Genomic DNA, 22,976 nt, shown 5'->3' on the forward strand with positions numbered 1-22,976 from the left:
TCAGATTTGGCTACCTGACCCAAGTCAGGCCAATTAGAGTTCATCTCAGGGCTTCTGGAGCTGCCAGGAAAGATATGCACTGTTGCAACAATGGGGTTGCTGAATTCATGGGATGTAAAGATGAATGAAGCTAATGGTAATTATTTTTAATGTTACACATAAAATATGTGCCTGGAAATAAACCAAAAACGAAGAAGAGCTTAGACATGGAGAGAAGCAAATACCTGAGGATGTTTGAACACTTGGGTTCTGTTCTACCCAAAGCCCTTGAAGCTCCCAGATATGTGAGTCATCATTTTTGCTTCTGCTTCAGCTAACACGATAGTATGTTCCGTCCCTTACAAACAAGTTATCTTATTAATACACGTAATTCAGATAGTGGTAGCAATAAGTAGCTATTTTAGAAGTGTCAGAGAAACGTGATAATTAGGCAGAAATTTTAAAAGAAAAAAATGTATGCACATCAAATAGCACACAAAGCAAGAATATATTTTTATTAGACCATTTCAAAATTTAGATAGGATAATAGAATGTTAGGACTACAGAGATTACTCCTTTCAACTTTCTAATTTTAAATGTATAAGTATGTAAACTGAGGTCCAGAAGGAAACATCTAAAATATTCGGTAAAGGTTATTGACAGATGCTCCCATGTGATTATAAAAATGGAAGTGAATATTGGACTGCTGAAGGTTCTTAAAAGATTTCAATTTCTCAAGGGCAACTGTGAATATTAGGAACCAAATCAATACTGTTTTTCATGCAGTTTAATGTAGCCTAAAAGAACCTCTGGAGTGAAATAGAATGTGATTACTAATTTTTTTAAAAAAATTTTATTTATTTATTTTTTGGCTGCATTGGGTCTTCGTTGCTGTGCGCGGGCTTCTCATTGTGGTGGCTTCTCTTGTTGCAGAGCACAGGCTCCAGGCGTTCGGGCTTCAGTAGTTGTGGCACATGGGCTCAGTAGTTGTGGCTTGTGGGCTCTAGAGAGCAAGCTCAGTAGTTGTGGTGTACAGGCTTAGTTGCTCCGTGACATGTGGGATCTTCCTGGACCAGGGGTTGAACCCATGTCCCCTGCATTGGCAGGCAGATTCTTAACCACCGTGCCACCAGGAAAGCCCCATTATTACTAATTTAAAAAACAGTTAATTCTTTTTCCTTAAAAGTGTCTTTGCTCTTCCTTCAACTAGGAAATGTAGCTAAAATTTACAAACAGATATGCATCCAAATACATGAGTCTGTTTATATAATATTAAGATATTAATCTAGTTTGTTTACTCTTTAAAGAAATAATAAACACTAACCCTGTTGAAGTGGAACTTTGGTTAAAATTATAGTTAATCATAAATTAACTTTAATATCTAAGTAACTATCAGTATTTTCCCGTTACAAAGTTGATGTAGTCATGAGGAAAAATGGACATCATGGAGCCCAAACAGCTGGCTGACATAGATAGCTTTAACTCTTCCATAAACTGACTGTCGTGAAATGCTGGCATCACAGCAGAGGATTTGAGGACACTGCATTTGTCTTTAAAAATTACACTTGGGAAAAATAAAACCCAGGTGATTGGTACTTGGAAATATGTTTTGTTATTTATTTTAGTCATTTACTAACTTATAATTGTGAATCTGAATGTTTGTGGAATTATGGGTTGGACTTTCTATGGGCAGATTTGAAAGGTTTCAAAACAGAAAAGGAACTATTCATCCCATCTTTGAAAAACAGCAAAACACAATGGAAATATTTCACACCATATGGAGATAATATATAAATATTGAGAGGATTGTGTCAATTCATTGTCAGTATAAACAAAGGGCACACTTCCTACACTTTATCTTCTGTGAAAAATATACATACTAAAACAAAGCTAAGCCCATTGTTAGCTTTAATCAGGAAAGGTAACAGGTTACAGCAAGTATGCTCTCCTGAAAAAATAATGTTATCAAGTCTCATTTAAAATAATCATTGAAAGCTCAAAAATTGAAAAAACACAACAAAGGCATGAACACTGATCAGAAGAAAATATAAACAGACATTGAATGAAAAAGACTGAAGCCACTCAAATCATGTTGGAAACTCTATGATTAGCAGCATTTTGGGTATTGATACATAGACCAGCGACTTGAGCTACTGTAATAATTTGGCAAATGATTGACCACATTCTGTGTTGTTAAAAAGTCATTAAAATTTTGCTCGGCTGATTACATGGTAATTATACAGAAACTGTGGCATGGAAGAGCTATTACTAATAAGCATTGAGAATATAACGTGAAAAAATACAAATAGAAGCAAACATGATTGTTTATATCATAAAAATGCTGGTAGTATTTCCTCTGTTCAAAGGGTCAAATGAAAATCTTCAGAAATTATGTGGAACTCAACATGAAAACCAGCTCAAATATTAACATGTTGCTAGTCTGTAACAGGCCCCAGACTAGAGCAGGTCTTTCACTGATGTTTTGGTCTCTACTGTTCCCTTAGGTATAGGCTTTAATAAACAACTTGCTTCAGATCACATCCTTCCTTAAAAAAGCAAATAATATAGAAGTGAAAAATGTTAAAATGAAACTACTCCTTTATTCATGTGTGATTATTCTCAAAGATTTTTCTATATACATGCAAACATATCAGGGCCAGGACTAGGGTATGGTAAGTGAGGCATCTAGGGTCTAAAATTCACAGAGATACTGAGAATTTTGTGCCCTAGGCATCTCACTCACCTCCCCATAGTCCTGGTCCTGAAACATGTGCAATTATATGTATACAATTTTATACAAATTTACATACAATATATTTGAAATCAAAATGGGATCATAGTGTATGGGTGTAACGTGCTTGATTCACTCAGCAATATATGGCAAGCATCCTTCCTTGTGAGTATATATAGATCTGTATCATTTTTTCAAATATCTGCATAATATGTTATAATCTGAATGTAGTATAATTTATTAAATCCCTCCTCTGCTGATGGACACATATCACTTCCAGTGTGGGAGTACTGCTAATAATATTACAATTTTATACACACAGATTTGTGCAATTGTGTACTTCGGCAGGACAAATTATTGTCAGTAGAGCAATTGTGCATTCAACTAACGTTCACATTTTAAAGGTTTGTGGGTACTGACGACTTTCCCTCTAAAATGCAGCAATGTCAAATCAAACTTTCGGAGATGATGGAAATGTTCTCTGTGTTGTCCAGTATGGTAGCCACTAGTGACATGAGGCCATTGGTCACTTGAAATGTTGTTAGTGAAACTGAGGAACTAAATTTTAATTTTATTTCATTTTTTAAAAGTATTTATTTATTTATTTGGCTGCATCTGGTCTTAGTTGCAGCACACGGGCTCTTCATTGTGGCACGCAGGCTTCTCTCTAGTTGTGGCATGCGGGCTCTAGAGCACGCCAGCTCAGTAGTTGTGGTGCGTGGGCTTAGTTGCCCCATGACATGTGGGATCTTAGTTCCCTGACCAGGGAGCGAACTGGCGTCCCCTGCGTTCGCCAAGGAAGGGACTTCCAAGGAAGTCCCTTTATTTCACTTTAAATCTAAAAATTTCAATTGATTGTCTTTGATTTTCTTGGTTTATGACCACTGGCTAGGGCATCCATACAAACATTGAATAATAGGTGTGAATAAGCAGACTTTTCTTGTTCTGAGCTTTAATCAGAATTCTTCAAGAGTCACATCTTATGTGTGACATTTGTTGTTGGTTTCTGATAGGTTGTCTTCATCAGAGTAACAGAAAGTGCTAGTGGGCTACCCTCAAAGCCATTCTGTAACCTCTAACTATGGATGCTGGAGAGCCAGTTACTTACTTTCTCTGTTAAGGGGAAGTCTGCTGGCATCTTAAGAGAGAGATCATTTAATGATCTCTTAAGAGATCATCCTCTTAAGGGTTAGGTATCAGTGCGTGTGTGAGTGCAGAGCTTGTTGGCAGTTCTCCTTTTCCTACATCCAGTCTTGAAGCCTAGAGCTGTGGCAGCCCTCCTAATAATAAGCAACCAGCATGAGAATGAAGAGCTGACAGCTAAGCATGGTCAAAACACAAGGCTGGAATGAGCCTGAGTCCCGCGTTATATTTTTAGCTCACTGACCCAGTTCTGAGACTGTCTGCTTCTGAAATTCTTGTAAAATAAATACAAAAATGTTATTATAGCTTAAACCACCATTCACAGAGTTTTCTGTTACTTTCCACCAGAGCATTCTTAACCAGTACTTCAAGTTAAGAACACTTTTTTCTATTCCTAGTTTTATAAGTATTATTTTTTTAATATTTATTTTATTTTTATTTATTTATTTATTGGGTTGCGTCGGGTCTTAGTTGCGGCATCTTTTTGTTGTCATGCGCGGGCTCCAGAGCACCAGGCTCAGTAGTTGCGGTGCATGGGCTTACTTGCCCCATGGCATGTGAGATCTTAGCTCCCCGACCAGGGATTGAACCTGCGTCCCCTGCATTGGAAGGCGGATTCTTAACCACTGGACCACCAGGGAAGTCCCTATAAGTATTATTAAAACCAGAAATGAATGTCATGATCAATCACATCTCTTTTCAAATATAAATTTCAAAGAACAACAGCAAATACTTAAATAATGCCAAATATGTGGAAGGCATTGTCCTAAGTTTTTACATTTATTAACTAATGTAATCTTTACAAAAACCCTATGGGGTAGATACTATTATTATCCATATTAAAAAATGAGGAAATTGAGACACAGAGAGGTTAGGTAAATTGCCTAAGGTCACATAGCTAATAAGTGACAGAGTCGGTATTTGAACCTATACAGTTTGGCTCCAGGATCCTGGATCTTAGTCTACCTCTAGCACTTATTATAGTATTGAAAAAATGATACATGGGCCACAGTATGTATTTCTCAATTCTATCATTATTTTATTATTAGTTGTCTTTATCATAGGAGTTACCAACAGAGCTATTTGACTGAACTAATGGCAAGTGAATATGAATTATTTTATATTTTTAATTGAATTATAATTAATATACATATTACATTAGTTTCAGGTATATTACATAGTGATTCAATATTTTTAAATATTATGAAATGATAATAATAAATCTAGTTCCTGTCTGTCACCAACGTTGTTACAATATTATTGACTATATTCCCTCTACTATGCATTTCATCCCTGTGACTTATTTATTTTATAGCTGGAAGTTTGTACCTCTTAATCTCCTTCACCTATTTCATCTGTCCCTCAACCCCCTGCCCCTCTGGTAACCACCTGTTTGTTCTCTATATATGTGAGTCTGTTTTAGTTTTGTTTTGATTGTTCATCTGTTTTGCTTTTTAGATTCCATGTATAAGTGAAATTATACAGTATTTGTCTTTCTCTGTCTAACTTATTTCGCTTCACATAATACCCTCTAGGTCCATCCATATTGCTGCAAAGGGCGCAAGATTTTATCATTTTAATGACCGAGTAATATTCCATTGTATATATATACCACGTTTTTATCCATTCATCTATCAATGGACACTTACGTTGCTTCCATATCTTGGCTATTGTAAATAGTTCTTCAATGAACATAGGGGCACCTATATCTTTTCAAATTGTGTTTTCTTTCTTTAGATGAAAACCCAGTAGTGGAATTGCTGGACCATATGGTAGTTCTATTTTTAATTTTTTTTTAGGAATATTTATACGCTTTTCCATAGTGACTGCATCAATTTACATTCCTACAAACAGTGCATGAGAGGTCCCTTTTCTCCACATCCTCACTAACACTTGTTGTTTCTTGTCTTTTTGAGAATAGCCATCCTGATAGGTGGTATCTCATTGTGATTTTGATTTGCATTTCCCTGATGATTAGTGACACTGAGCACATTTTCATATGTCTATTGGCCACCTATATATTTCCCTTGGAAAAATGTCTATTCAGGTCCTGTGCCCATTTTAAAATCAGGTTTTTTGTTTTTTTTGATATTGAGTTGTGTGAATCCTTTATATATTTTGGATATCAACCCCTTACTGGATATATCATTTGCAGATATTCTCTGGTTCAGTAGATTGCCTTCATTTTGGTTGCTGGTTTCCTTCCCTGTGTGAAACTTTTTAGTTTGGTGTAGTCCCATGTGCTTAATTTTGCTTTTGTTTCCCTTGCCTGAAGAGGCATATCCAAAAATATGTTGCTAAGACCACTGTCAAAGAGATTACTGCCTATAGTTTCTTCTAGAAGTTTTATGGTTTCAGGTCTCACATTTCAGTCTTTAATCCATTTTGAGTTTATTTTTGTATATGGTGTAAGAAAGGAGTCCAGTTTCATTTTTTTGAATGTAGCTGTCCAGTTTTCCCAACATCATTTATTGAAGAGACTGTCTTTTTCCCATTGGATATTCTTTCCTCCATTGTCATAAATTAATTGACCATATAAGTGTGGATTCATTTCTGAGCTCTCTATTCTGTTTCATTGATCCATGTGTCTGTTTTTGTGCCAGTTTCATAATGTTTTGATTATTGTAACTTTGTATTATAGTTCACAATCAGGGAATGTGGTATCTTCTTTCTTAAGATTGTTTTGGCTATTTGGGGTCCTTTGTGGACCCATACAAATTTTAGAGTTATTTGTTTTAGTTCTGTGAAAATGCCATTGGTATTTTGATAGGGATTGCATTGAATCTGTAGATTGCTTTGAGGAGTATGGACACTTTAACGATATTGTTTCTTCCAGTCCATGAGCACTTTTTTTTTTTCCCTGTTTATTTGTGTTGTCTTTAATTTCTTTCTTCAAAGTCTTCTAGTTTTCAGAGTATAGGTCTTTCACCTTCTTGGTTAAATTAAATTCCTAGGAATTTTTTTTTTGGATGCAATTGTAAATGGGATTGTTTTCTTCATTTCTCTTTGTGATGGTTCATTATTAGTATATAGAAATGCAACAGATTTCTGTATATTATTTTTGTATCCTGCAACTTTACTGAATTCATTTATTCGTTCTAATAGTTTTTTGGTGGATATTTATTCAGTATTTTAATGTCAGTTACACAATTTGCTGTAAAAAGAGAGCAACAGTAAAATTCAATCGATCAAGCGTCAATGCCAATCTTAGTTTTTCATACTCAATTTATTTTCTTAAAAAGTTTGATTCACAAATTCATTTCTTAGACTTTTTTTTTTCTGGGACTCGCAAGAATAATATCCTTTTCTTATTCTTCCTAAAGTTAGAGTTATAATAGATGAATTAAGGCAATTTTTCCCATTTCTTTAACATGTCCTTACTTTGGCCAGAATTTCTTTCTTTTTTTTTTTTTTTATGACTTTTTTCTTGTTTTATTCTGCATTTCTCATATGATAGTCCCAAACCCAACACTTGGTTTTGTTTTCTGCCTTTCTTATTCTGTCAGCATCTATGTCAACACACTTTTTCCCAACAGCATATGCAATCTGATCCTCATCTGGTGGGTACACATAGGCCCTCAAAGATCCTGGCTCTCCAGCACGGGAACCTGAGTCCTTCCTTTCGACTACACCCACATATGTCTGTGCTTGGGGCTCTGCCTTGGTCCCATCACCTTTGAGGTGTCCTTAGGCCAGGAGCACCAAACACGTTCTCCTGCATCTTCTCGAAGGCTGCGTGGGCCGGTGTCCACTTGTGCAGGCTGCACCGCTTCTCCTCCTCATTCTTTTTGCTTGTTTCCATTGCATCCAAGAGTTTCACCTAGTCTTTGTCCTTCTTTTTCTTCTTCCGCTTAGTCACTCCGAGCTCTGCAATGCCTTTCAGCTTCAGAGGCCCCTTCTCCACAATTTCTTCCTTTTTCTCCCCTCCTTCTTTGATCAAGGACAGTGATGCTTTCTTCCTCTGTCATCCAGGAAAAAGTTGCATAAACAAACAAAAAGAGGGAACAAGGACTTAATACTCCTACCTACTCCTGGGTTTTTATGTCTCATCTCTTTTGTTCTGTCTTTACTGTGCATGACTCAACATATGTGGACAATATCTTAAAATCCTGTTGGCACTCCATAAATTAAAATAACAGAGCCTCCTGACAGCAGTAATTATATAAGTAAATGTAAACCAAGATTATCTATGATGTAGGGCACAATGGGAATTACAGTTTTTTATAAGTTGACAATAGAGAATTATACTGATACTTGATAATGTTTAAAGGCATTTGTTGTATTTTTCCTATTTCCTATTATTTATGTATCCATTGGAAGTATAGTGAATTCAAATTAACTAAGTATGAGTTGTGAAAAAGATAATATTAGTAAGATGACTCCAGCCTAACCATCATCATAGGCTTATTCTTTTACAATCACCTAAAGAAGATAAGGTTTTTTTTGTGTGTATATAAGTATAATGACATTTAGTTCATAGATTTGTCATCATCATCTTTATTATCATTTCAAGATGATAATGATAATATAAATTATCATAATCATAATTATCACCATTATGTGAGATTTTGTATATTTATCATTTAATATAATTCTTTTTCTAGTGATTCTTTAAAAAAAATTATTGCTAGATGTATAATTAAATGTCAGTGAATCAAGAGTGGCCAAGATGGTGGAGTAGGGAGACCCTGAGCTCACCTCCTCCCACAGGCACACCAAAATTACAACTATTTACAGAGAAACTATTGATGAGAAAGACCTGAAGACTAGAAAAGATCTTCTACAACTATAGATATAAAGAAGGAACCACAATGAGATGGGTAGGAGGGGCAGAAATGTGGTATTAGTCAGACCCATACCCCCAGGTAGGCAACCCACAAGTGGGAGGATAATTACGATTGTAGAGGTTCTCCCAAAGGAGCTAGGGGTCTGAGCCCCATACTTGGCTCCCCACTTGAGGGATCCTGCACTGAGAAGATGAGCCCTCAGAGTGTTTGGCTTTGATGACCAGCAGGGTTTACTTTTGGGAGAGCCAGAGGACTGTAGGAAACAGAAACTCCACTCTTAAATGGTGCACACAAATTTTCACATGCTCTGAGATCAAGGGCAGGAGCAAGCATTTGCAAAGAGCTTGGGTCAAATCCACTTGCTGATTTTGGAGAGCTTCTTGCAGAGGCAGGAGGCAACTAGGACTTACCCTGGGGACATAAACACTGGCAGCAGCCATTTTGGGGAGTTTATTCTACCACAAGGACACTAGTACTGGCAAATGACATTTTGGAATCCTCCCACTATCTTATTCGTGCTGGGACCCAGTTCCACCAACCAGCCAGTTGGCACCAGTCCTGGGATACCCCATGCCAAAGAGCTAGCCAGACAAGGACACAGCCCCAACCACCAGTAGGGCAGTTGCTTTAGGACCCCCTGAACCCCCAGCCTCCATGGGACCTGGATCCATCCACCAGAGGGCCCAGGACCTGGTTCCACCCACCAGTGGGCAGTCACTAGCCTGGACTCCCAGGGCCCCACAATTAGTTGCCAGGACATGGCCCTACCCACCACTGGGCCAACACCAGATCCAGGACCTGTGAGCACCAACCTTGGGACACCCTGGGCTCTGGTCTTGCCCACCAGCAAGCCCACACCTGCTTTGTACCCCTGGGCCGCAGCCAGCCACCCCAGGACCTGGCTTCACTCACTAGTGGGCCAGCAATAGCCCTGGGACACCCCTAAGGGCTCTGCAGCCAGCCACCTCATGACCTGACCTCACACGCCAGTGGGCCTGCACCAGGACTGGGACTTTGCAGGCCATGAATAGCCACTTGTGGCAGCAACTGGCCCTGCTTACCAGTGACCAGCAGCCTCTGTACTCAGCAAGGCCTGCTGACTAACTGGACTGAGGGTCAGTCATGCCTACCAGCACGCCCAGAGTAGTCAGCCCACCACAACGAAAGGCTCACACAGCCCACATAGATGTTGCCTCTAGAGCATATAATGCTGGTGACCAGAGTGGAGTGTGCTGCTAAGCCCCATAGGACATCTCCTACATAAGGCCACTTCTCCAAGATCAGGTAGCCAGACTACCAAATACATAAAAATAAAAATGGAGAATTAAGCAAAATAAAGTGATAGAGGAACAAGATAAAGCTATGGAAGAAGAACTAAGTGAAGTGGAGATAAGCAATCTGCCTGATAAAGAATTCAAGGTAATGATCATAGAGATGCTCAAAGAATTTGGGAGAAGAACAGATGAGAAATCAGAAGTTTCTAACAACAAGTTAGAAAATATGAAAAAGAACCAAACAGAGATGAAGAACACAATAACTGAAATAAAAATTATACTAGAAGTAATCAAAAGTAGATTAATAATACAGAGGAACAGATCAGCAAGCTGGAAGGCAGAGTAGTGGAAATCACCCAAGCTGAATAGAAAAAAGAAAAAAAAATTTTTCAATGAGGGCACTTTAAAAGACCTCTGGAACAACATCAAGTGTACTAATATTAGCACTAACATTAGGGGTCCCAGAAAGAGAAGAGAGAAGATGGCAGAGAACATATTTGAAGATGTAACAGCTGAAAACTTCCTTAACCTGGGAAAAGAAACAGACATCCAAGCACAGGAAGCACAGGGAGTCCCAAACAAGATCAACCCAAAGAGGATGACACCAAGACACACTGTAATTAAAATGGCAAAAATTTAAGATAAAGAGAAAATATTAAAAGCAGCAAGAGAAAAGCAACTTGTTATATACAGTGGACTCCCATAAGGCTATCAGCTGACTTTGCAGCAGAAACCCTGCAGGCCAGAAGGGAGTGGCACAATATATTTAAAATGTTGAAAGGGAAAAACCTACAAACAAGAATATTCTACCAGCAAGGCTATCACTCATATCTGAAGGAGAGATCAAGAGGTTACAGAGATGCAAGAGCCAAAAGGGTTCATCATTATGAAACCAGCTTCACAAGAAATGTTAAAGGGACTTCTCTAAGTGGAAAAAACTATAAATAGAAATATGAAAATTATATAAGGAAAAATCTCTTTGGTAAAGGCAAATATTCAGTAAAGGTAGTAGATCAACCACATATAAAGTGAGTAGGAATGTTAAAAGACAAAGGTAATAAAATCATCTATATCCACAATAACTAGCTAAGGGATACACAAAACAAAAAGAAGTAAAATATGACATCGAAAACAGTAAACATGGTGGTGGGGGAATACAAATGCAGGATTGGTAAAATGCGTTCAAACTTAAGAGATCAGGAACTTGAAATATATAAACACATATAAACTATATATATATATAAACTTCATGGTAACCACAAACCAGAATCAAAAATAGAAACATACACATCAAAGAAAAAGGAATCCAAAAATAACACTAGTCATCAAATCACAAGGAAAAAGAGTAAAAGAAGCAAAGAACAAAAACGAACTATAAAAACAACCAGAAAACAGTTAACAAAATGGCAATACATGCATACCTATCAATAATGTAAATGGACTAAATGCTCCAATCAAAAGATATGGAGTGGCTGAATAGATCCAAAAACAAGACCCATATATATGATGCCTACAGAAACTCACTTCAGATCTAAAGACATGAACAGACTGAAAGTGAGAGGATGTAAAAGTTATTCCATGCAAATGAAAATGAGAAGAAAGCTGAGGCAGTAATACTTATATCAGCCAAAATAGATTTTGAAACAGACTGTAACAAGAGATAAGGACATTACATAACGATCAAGGGATCAATCCAAGAAGAAGATATAACTATTGTAAATATACGTGCACCCCATGTAGGAGCACCTATACACATAAAGCAAATATTAATAGACAAAAAGGGAGAAATTGACAGTAACACAATAATAGTAGGGGACTTTAACACCACACTTATATCAATGGACAGATCATCCAGACAGAAAATCAATAGGGAAACATTGGTCTTAAGTGACACATTAAACCACATGGACTTAATAGATGTATATAGAACATTACATCCAAAAGCAGCAGAATGCACATTCTTTTCAAGTGTACAATACATGGAGCATTCTCCAGGATAAATCACATCCTAGGCCAGAAAACAAGTCTCAGTAAATTTAAGAAGATTGCAATCACATCTAACATCTTTTCCAATCACAGAACTATGAGGATAGAAATCAACTACAAGGAAGAAAACTGCAAAAAACACAAACATATGGAGGCTAAATAATATGCTACTAAAGAACTAATGGGTTGCTGAAGAAATCAAAGAAGAAATTTTAAAAAAGAGAAATACCTGAAGACAAATGAAAACAAAAACGCAATGATTCAAAATCTGTAGGATGCAGCAAAAGCGACTCTAAGAGGTATGTATATAGCAATATACACCTATGTCAGGAAACAAGAAAAATCTCAAATAAACAACCTAACCTTACAACTAAATTTCTAAAAAAAAAAGAAGAAGAAACAGAACTCAAAGTTAGTATAAGGAAAGAAATCATAAAGATCAGAGCAGAAATAAAAATGAAAGAGTGACTTAAAAAAATAGAAAAGATCAATGAAACTAACAGCTGGTTCTTTGAAAAAATTTAAAAATGGGCAAACCTTTAGCCAGACTCATCAAGAAAAAAATAGAGAGGGCCCAAATCAATAAAATCAGAAATGAAAAAGGAGAAGTTACAATCAACACCACAGAAATACAAAGGATAATAAGAGATTACTATGAATAATTATACACAATAAAATGGACAACCTAGAAGAAATGGACACATTCCTAGAAATGTACAATCTCTCAAGACTGAATCAGGAAGAAATAAAAAATATGAACTGACCAATTACCATTAAAGAAATTGAATTGGTAATTAAAAACTCCCAACAAAGTCCAGGCTCAGACAGCATCACAGGTGAATTCTACTAAACACATAAAGAAGAGTTAACACCTATCCTTCTCAAACTATTCTAAAACATTGCAAGGGAAAGAATGCTTCCGTACTCATTCTTCAAGGCCAACATCACCCAGATACCAAAACCAGACAAAGGTATCACACACAAAAAAGAAAATTACAGGCCAATATCACTGATGAATATAGATGCAAAAATCCGCAACAAAATACTAGCAAAGTGAATTCAACAGCACATTACAAGGATCATACAGAATAATCAAGTGGGATTTATCCTACAGATGTAAGGATGTACAATATCCACAAATCAATCAGTGTGGCACACCACACTAACAAATTGAAGAATAAAAAATTATATGATCATCTCAATAGATGCAGAAAAAGCTTTTCAAAAACTTCAACATCTATTTATGATAAAAACTCTCAAGGAAGTGAGTATAGAAGGACCACACCTCAACATAATAAAAGCCATATACGAGAAGCCTACAGCTAACATCATACTCAATGGTGAAAAGCTGAAAGCATTTCCTCTGAGATCAGGAACAAGACAAGGATGCCCATTCTCACCACTTTTATTCAACGTAGTATAGGAAGCCCTAGCCACACCAATCAGACAAGAAAAAGAAACAAAAGGCATCCAAGTTGGAAAGGAAGAAGTAAAACTGTTACTGTTTGAAGATGACGTGATAATATACATTAAAAATTCTTAATACACCACCAAAAATCTACTAGAACTCATCAGTGAATTTGGTCAATTCGCAGGATACAAAATTAATGTACAGAAATCTGTTGCATTTCTATACATTAACAATGAACTATCAGAAAGAGAAATTAAAGAAATAATCCCATTTGTAAATGCATCAAAAAGAATACAGTACCTAGGAATAAATCTAACTAAGGAGGTAAAAGACCTGTACTCAGAAAACTATAAGGCACTGATGAAAGAAATTAAAGACAACACAACCAGATGGAAAGATATACCATGTTCATGGATTGGAAGAATTAATATTGTTAAAATGACCATACTACCCAAGGTAATTTACAGATTCGGTGCAATTCCTATCAAAATACCAATGGCATTTTTCACAGAACTAGAACAAATAATTCTAAAATTTGTATGGAAACACAAAAGACCCCAATTAGCTGTAATTTTCTCAATCTTGAGAAAGAGCATAACTGGAGATATCACACTCCCTGATTTCAAACTATACAAATGAGGTACAGTCATCAAAACAGTATGGTACTGGCACAAAAACAGACACATAGATCAGTGGAACAAAATAGAGAGCCCATAAATGAACCCACACTTATATGGTTAATTAATCTATGACAAAGGAGACAAGAATATACAGTGGGGAAAGACAGCCTCTTCAATAAATGGTGCTGGGAAAACTTGACAACTACATGAAAAGAATCAAACTGGACTACTTTCTTATACTACGTATAAAAATAAATTCAAAATGGATGAAAGACTTAAATATAAGACCTGAAACCACAAAACTTCTAGAAGAAAAATAGGCAGTAATCTCTTTGATACTGTAGTTAGCAATATTTTTCTGGATATGTCTCTTCAGGCAAGAAACAAAAGCAAAATTAAACAAATGGAAATGAGACTACATCAAACTAAAAAACTTTTGCACAGTGAAGGAAACTATCAAGAAAACAAAAAGGCCACCTACTGAATGGTCAAAGATATTTGTAAATGATATATCTGACATGGGGTTAATATCCCAATTATACAGAGAACTCATACAAGTTGACATCAAAAAAACCCAAAGAACCTAATTAAAAAATTGGCAGAGTATATGAACATTTTCAAAAGAAGACATATAGGTGGCCAACAGGCACATGAAAAAAAAAATGCTCAATATTACTAATCATCAAGGAAATGCAAATCTAAACCACAATGAGATATCACCTCACACCTATCAGAATAGATATTATCAAAAAGACAACAAATGACAAGTGTCGATGAGGATATGGAGAAAAAGGAACACTTATGTATTGGGTTGGCCAAAAAGTTCATTTGGTTCTAAGTAAGACAAAAAGACACATTTTTCATTTTCACGAAGAACTTTATTGAACAACATATTCAGTAACCAAACTAACTTTTTGGACAACCCAATACTATTGGTGGGAATGTAAATTGGTGCAGCCACTATGGAAAACAATGTAAGGTTCCTCAAAAAATTAAAAATAGAATTATCTTATGACCCAACAATTCCACTCCTAGGTACTTATCCAAAGAAAAGGAAAACATTAATTTGTAAAGATATATGCTCCCCTATGTTCATAATAGTCAAGATATGGAAGCACCCTAAGCTCCAGTAGTAGATGAATGGATAAAGAATAAGTTGATCTATATAAAATGGAATATTACTCAGCCATGAAATAGAATGAAATATTGCCATTTGCAACAACATGGATGGACCCTAGAGGATATTATGCTAAGTGAAGTAAGTCAGAGAAAGACAAATATGGTGTAATTTCACTTACACGTGGAATCTAAAAAAACAAAACAAATGAAGAAATGTAACAAAACAGAAAGATTAATATATACAGAGAACAAACTGATGGTTGCCAGAGGTGAGATAGAAGAGAAATAGGTGAGGGAAATTAAGAGGTACAAACTTCCAGTTACAAAATAAATGAGTCACAGGTATGAATGTATAGTATAGGGAATATATCAATAATTATGTAATATCTTGGTAAGTAGACAAATGGTAGGTAACTAGACTTAATTGTGATGATAATTTTGAGATGTATAGAAATATTGAATCACTGCTTTGTGTACCAGGAACATAGTATTGTTATACTTCAAAAACAAATAAACAAACTCATAGAAAAAGAGATCAGATTTGTGGTTACCAGAGGCGGGGGTTGGTTGGGGGGTGGATTGGGATGAAGGCAGTCAAAATGCACAAACTTCCCGTTAAGATAAGTAAGCACTAGGGATGTAATGTACAACATGATAAACATAATTAACACTTCTGTGTGTTAATATATGAAAGTTGTTAAGAGAGTAAATCCCAAGTGTTCTCAATGCAAGGAAAAATTTTTTTCCTATTTCTTTAATTTTTTATCTACATGAGATAATGGATGTTCATTAAACGTATTGTGGTAATAATTTCATGATCCACGTAATTCAAATCATTATGCTCTACACCTTAAACTTATACAGTGCTGTATGTCAATTACATCTCAACAAAAATGGAAGAAAAAAAATGTCTGTGAATCTATACAATTAATCCACATTCTGGATAAACACTACAAACTCAATCTGAAATAAATCCATGAATTATCATATGTCTTTGTATGTCTTTGGCAGATATACACACAAGAGATTATATACCTGTTATCTATTATGTAAATATAGGATTTACTTTAGCTATGCCAGACAAAGTCAGAAAAATAAAAATGCTGTAGGCAGAAGGATTTATAACATTCACAGGGCCAGGGCAGGGATGTTAATAATGTTCACAGCCACAGAAGAAATTAGAAAGAGTAAGATGGACCACAACAATGAAAACAGTACAATACAGTGAGAGAAACTGAATAAAGGCAACAAGATTTAGAGACTTGAAAGGGAGGCTGGGAAACATTGCTTTGGTACAGAATACAATGGAACCAAGTAAAGAACAAAATAAAAATAAGTTGGTTGAGAAAGGAGACATTCTAGGGAATTCAGGTAAGGAATTTGAGTTTGTTGGGTGTGAGGGTATTTGCAAATGCATATCTCTTCTTCCAGTTTCATGCCTGCAGGAACACAGATGGGAACCTAACAAGAAAAAAAAGGCAAGGTCTTTAGTTGGGGGCTTTAAGGGTGTTACCTCGTTATTATTATTCCTGAAGAGTACCAGCTTTCCATGTTCTTTAGTTTTTCTTTTGTTTCATAATGGCATTTGGGTAAAATTGCCTGTGTAATACCCTCCTAGACACATGAAGTTTTGGGAAAAAACAATACTTTCCTCTTTATGTCATCACTTCATGGTGGGCCAAGCTTGGGCTTCTTGGTGTGTTTGGACCATTGTCATGCACAGCTTCCTGTGTGAGGAAATCTAAAATTAACTCTGAGTACGAGAGGGCATGAGTTCAAATCCAGATTCTAGCAGTGTACATTTTGGTTCTGTAAGCTTCTGTTTCCTTATATGTAAAATTTGGAAAACAATTGCACCTAACTCAGAGGTTGTGAGATGTGAAATAAGCACAGTGAATGGAACATAGTGAATGTTCAGTAGCTGATATTTGTTCTTTAATATGAGCCATCATATAGCCATCAACTCAGTCTTTATCTGCCAGTTGCTTTGCTTAATGGCTGAGTATTGTACTGATGGGAAAGCTCGTTCTGCCTAATCAAATGTTAAGTTAATTCCGGGCATGATGGGGCATTTACCTGGTATGCTAGTTTAGTTTAGAAAGATAAATAATGTTAGTGCATATTGGTGATAATATTAAAATTACTATAAATCAGGAAAAAAGTGTATTTTAAAAGACACCTATTGTTTGGAACTGCATAGAAGCCAGTCAGTATGACCTTGTGACTCCAGCAAGATGAGGTTTGGAGTGTCATGTAGTCATGAGACTACAGGATGAAGACAGGGCAGGCAGGGGCAGAGGTGATGCCTCTGGGACCCTTCTCACCTAAGCAGATCCCACCAATATTTGAAAATGAGAGGAGATCAGTGAAGAAATGGATAATTCACAGGGCTGCATGCAAAGCAGTTTGGGCTGATAGCTTAATGGAGTTATCATACTTTCATCGTTCTTCAGATCATCAAGTTCACAAAGCAAATGCAGATGGGCATAGCTTCTGTGGTTGCTACCACTTGATTGGAAAGACATTTATTGAGAGAGTTGCTTTGGCAAAGAAAGAGCAAGAGATAATTTCTTAACATTTAGGACCATGGTTCTTTATCCTCAATATAAATTGTATATCGTAGTCTTTTACAGCTGCAATTTTTTTTACTCGTGAAAGAATGAAAATCTTACTTTATTTTTAAAATTTATTTCTCCGTGTTGGGTCTCAGTTGTAGCACGCGGGCTCTTTGTTGTGGCACGTGGGCTCTTCGTTGTGGCGCACAGGCTCCAGAGCGCAGGGGCTCAGTAGTTGCGGCGTGCGGGTTTAGTTGCCCCGTGGCGTGTGGGATCTTAGTTCCCCAACCAGGGATGGAACCTGCATCTCCTGCATTGGAAGGCAGATTCTTTTTTTTTTTTTTTTTTTTTTTTTTGCGGTACGCGGGCCTCTCACTGTTGTGGCCTCTCACTGTTGCGGAGCACAGGCTCCAGAAGCGCAGGCTCAGCGGCCATGGCTCACGGGCCCAGCCGCTCCGCGGCATGTGGGATCTTCCCGGACCAGGGCACGAACCTGTGTCCCCTGCATCGGCAGGCAGACTCTTCAACCACTGCGCCACCAGGGAAGCCCGGAAGGCAGATTCTTAACCACTGGACCACAAGGGAAGTCCCTGAGAATCTTACTTTAAAAAGACAATAAATTCCTGAGATTTATTTTTGCTTTTAAAGTTCCAGTGATGCATTAACTTTAGTTAGAAGGGAACTTCAAAATCATTCTTTTATTCTATCTTATCTCCCTTGTCTACAGATCTATAATGTACTCAGTCTTCACGTGTAGTTTCTGCTAGTTCAGACTCAAGATATATTGCTTCCACTGTATTCTTTAGAACATTCCATGGCAGAGACATCAAATTAGTGTATATATTTTTTCTTCACTTCAACTATATTTAAAGTCTCACCAATTTTTTTTTCTTCATCTTAGCTATATTAAATAAAAAACATAACAAAAAAAGGCAGGTACCAAATCCCTAATGCCTACTGTTTGCTTCTTATTTTTAAGAGAACTTCTTACAATAAAATCAGAATCAGAATATAAATGTGTCACCCAGAAATCTCTTAGCAGTATTGTTAGCTTTTCAAACTACACATTAAAATTTAGTCTTGGATTATTTTTTAACATATCTTAAGGAATCTGAAGAATTTCTTCACCTTAAGCAATTTGGGTAAATGGGATTTTGTAGGGTTTTTGTTTGGGATTTTCTCAATAGCCTCAAGGAAGGTCTGACTTTCTCATCCATCCTTCTGTAATTAAATGACAGGCATTTAGAGAGATGAGAGGCAGGCTGCCCACTCAGAAGTACCATCTCACCCTTCAGGAAGAGCTCCCAAATTAAGGATCCCAAAGATTCCATACAAGGACCTACATAGAAAAGAAGGTGGCGCTGCAGAGGTGATCTGGATGCAGTAAGAAATGCAGGAAGATGCCCACAAATAAAAAGTAAGTCTGTAATCTCTAATATGTGCTCTTCCTTGTCTTCTTTGGAGAATTTTAAACACTATTAGAGTTCACTCAACTGCTCTCCTCATCCAAGGCTGAATCACTGCTAATGTTTACTAAAGGAAAGTGGATTCCATCTCTTGGTCTTAAGAAAAATTGAGTTTTTTCTCAGTCTCAGTGAAAATGGTAGTTTTCCTAGTGGAGGAATTAGGTGGTATAAATTATTTTTGGGAAATTGAGTTTTATCTTTGCAGTCTTGCTCTCTTCCATTTACTGGCTATTTGATGTCAGTCTCTTTCTAAATCTCTGTCCACCAGTTTCCTGATCTATAAAACTGAGATAATAATAGTACATATAAGCGCTTGATAATTGTTCTACGTTAATAATTATTGTTAAATTAATATGCTGGAGTAACCCCTCTACCTGATGACTTTTGGGTATAAAATGTCTTTGTCTGGTAGGTAAAGGACAGTGACATCAACATTGGGCATTACTGTTGGGTGTGGGATTAAGCTAGGGGTTGAGAAAAATGAAAACATGGTCCTGACCTTAGACACATTAAATTTTATTTTTGTGCATAAAAATATACAGTAAAAAAGTTGTTTTCAGTTTTGAAAATTTATTGAGCTATGCACTTTGTATACTTTTAATGCATGTTATCTATCAATAAAAAGGTAGAACAAAAAATAAATAATTTCTATGATAATCCTATAATGTGGAGTGTGAAAAAATGAAGACATTTATAGCCTAGTTGAAATTAGAAATTAGAATTAATAGCTTCCCTTTTTTTGGAAACACCACACTGATAATAAAGTAGAAATCATCATAAATCACCACTAACCTGGTTACCTTTCGAAAATTGGAGTTGGTTCCCAAACTGGATGAAAATATATGCCTATTTAGGGCTTCCCTGGTGGCGCAGTGGTTAAGAATCCGCCTGCCCATCATCAAAAAAATCTACAAACAATAAATGCTGGACTTGCACTGTTGGTGGGAATGTAAATTGATACAGCCACTATGGAGAACAGTATGGAGGTTCCTTAAAAAACTAAAAATAGAACTACCATATGACCCAGCAATCCCACTACTGGGCATATACCCTGAGGAAACCATAATTCAAAAGGAGTCATGTACCACAATGTTCACTGCAGCTCTATTTACAATAGCCAGGACATGGAAGCAACCTACGTGTCCATCGACAGATGAATGGATAAAGAAGATGTGGCACATATATATAATGGAATATTACTCCGCCATAAAAAGAAACGAAATTGAGTTATTTGTAGTGAGGTGGACGGCCTACAGTCTGTCATACAGAGTGAAGTAAGTCAGAAAGAGAAAAACAAATACCTTATGCTAACACATATATATTGAATCTAAAAAAAAAAAAGAGTTCTGAAGAACCTAGGGGCAGGACAGGAATAAAGATGCAGACTTAAGAGACTGGACTTGAGGACACAGGGAGGGGGAAGGGTAAGCTGGGACAAAGTGAGAGAGTGGTATGGACTTACAAATACTACCAAATGTAAAATAGATAGCTAGTGGGAAGCAGCCGCATAGCACAGGGAGATCAGCTCGGTGATCTTTGACCACCTAGAGGGGTGGGATAGGGAAGGTGGGAGGGAGACGCAAGAGAGAGGAGATATGGGGATATATGTATATGTATAGCTGATTCACTTTGTTATAAAGCAGAAATGAACACATCATTGTAAAACGGTTATACTCAATTAAGATGTTAAAAAAAAAGAAATGACATTTTCACATTGTAAAAAAAAAGAATCCGCCTGCCAATGCAGGGGACACGGGTTCGAGCCCTGGTTCGGGAATATCCCACATGCCGTGGAGCAACTAAGCCCATGCACCACGACTACTGAGCCTGTGCTCTAGATCCCATGAGCCACAGCTACTGAGCCCACATACCACAACTACTGAAGCCCATGCGCCTAGAGCCCATGCTCCACAGCAAGAGAAACCACTGCAATGAGAAGCCGGTGCACGGCACCCCAGCGAAGAGTAACGCCCGCTTGCCAAAACTAGAGAAAGTCCGCGCGCAGCAACAAAGACCCAACACAGCCAAAAATAAATAAAAAAATAAATTTATTTTAAAAATAGTTAAAAAAGAGAAAATATATGCCTATTTCTAGGACAACCAAAAGAAATGACTTGCTCTTTTGTGTCTACACTATTTGAATATGGCCTCCAAGAAAGTTTCAAGAAAATAAGTCTTCCAGAGGAATTCGCTAAATTAATCTGTGACCCACTAAAAGCAAGAGAGAGTTTTTCTTCTTACTCTAGCAGAGAAGTCCTGGGACAGAATGCCTGACCCTTCTCTTATCATATGCCTCTCTCTGAACCAGGCATGGAGTCTAGGGGGATGGAGTTCTCACTGCCTGGCTTGTAGCATCACGGGGAGTGAGAGCGCTATGACCAAAAGTCCCCAAGGCAGCATGTTTGGGGAAGATCGTTTCCTCAAGGAAGTGAAGATAGGCGGACAATTCGCGTAGCGTGTAAAGAAGTTTAGACGTTCTCCTGCTTCATCACAGTTTCAAAGTGGAGTCGGGGGACTGAGTTAAAGATGACAGCTGCAGTTTAGGCAGAACCAATGAGGCCAGTAGCTGTGGGGAAGAGATGTGATCAGAGTGGTCTGATATTAAGATGTAGTGTCTACAGAAGTGACAATGAACTAAAAGTAGGATGCAGGGTGTCCCCAGATATCCAGTTTGGGTGACTCGAGGTTCGGGGTGACATTCTTACTGAAAAAAGAGATAAGAAGAGAAGTCAGTTGAGGCAGAAGGAAGATAATGAGTTTAGTTTGGGACATGATAAGCTGTAGAAAATTATAATAAGTTGGGAAAATATAAGTGAAACCATACAGCAAAGTTTTTAAAAAGCTAGATTCTTTCGACAAATCCAAGATTTACGTAATTGAAAACAGAAGGAAAAGAAAAAAGAGAAAGGAGAGTTCAGGAACTGAGTTTCTTCTGGCAAAACAAGTTCATTGTGTAGGCAGCTTCATATGGGTAATGAAGCAGCTTTAGCCTTCTATCGAGAATACCTTTGTTTCACTGCGCTTTATCATTACTAAGAATACCACTTTAAAGAATATAATTTTTATCATTTCAAAGTAATTCATACATTTTAGGGACAATTTGAGAAAAGCAAAATAAAGCAGTTCATCATGTGCAATAATAAATATCTTGACACAGTCCCAGGTTTTCAGTTATTAAAAATAATAAAAACTTTTGCCATTTTAAGAAACAGCCTAGCAGTACAGAAGAAGATCACCTAATTAAGATCACTTAAATTTCAATACCTTGAGTAGCCACTGCTAGTATTTTGACTATGTTTTCATGCATTTCATATACACACACTTACACACACATATACACACATGTAGATGCAAATTTATTTAAATGGGGTCATATCACATATACTCTTTTATCATGGACATCTCTATATTTTTTAAAAATTATCTTGTTATTATGATTTTTCTGTGTGTTCCTTCTTCTCTTTTTCATTTCTTTATTCTCTCTCCAAAACAACTTAATTATATATATATAATTAGTAAAGTATGTATTTTGTAAATATATATATGTTTATATGTGTGTTTATAATGTGTGATATGAAAATATGGAGGAATCAGTCATTGTTTTAAAATTGTTTTTAAAAACTAGGGTCATATTATAGACACTTTTTGTATTAAGGGGCTTTTCCCCCTTAATAATACATTGTAAAAGTCCCCCCAACTCAGTTGCATTAGGTATAATGTAAGAGTGTCTCATCTGCTTGAGAGTAACTTTCCTAAGAGCAGGGACAGTATCATATTTGTTTTCTGGAGGACCCAGTATCTCACAGCATATAGCAGGGACTTGAGAATGAATATGCTGATATTATCAATAGTTTGAAGCCAAGCACTTGAGAATAAAAATATCTGGGCTGAGCAGTTTGTGAAAG

General features: G+C 36.8%; 1 protein-coding gene across 1 annotated transcript in view; it reads left to right on the plus strand.

Annotated features, from left to right (window-relative positions):
* LMNTD1 (lamin tail domain containing 1) overlaps positions 1 to 22,976 on the plus strand; it is a 442,963-nt gene that overhangs the window by 82,467 nt on the left and 337,520 nt on the right. Inside the window, exon 5 of the mRNA XM_060166722.1 lies at positions 18,844 to 19,022. The gene's annotated coding sequence lies outside the window, so the exon portion shown is untranslated. The remainder of the gene's footprint in view (positions 1 to 18,843; positions 19,023 to 22,976) is intronic.

Source organism: Lagenorhynchus albirostris, chromosome 11, assembly GCF_949774975.1.
Source record: "Lagenorhynchus albirostris chromosome 11, mLagAlb1.1, whole genome shotgun sequence".
Lineage (NCBI taxonomy): Eukaryota > Metazoa > Chordata > Mammalia > Artiodactyla > Delphinidae > Lagenorhynchus > Lagenorhynchus albirostris.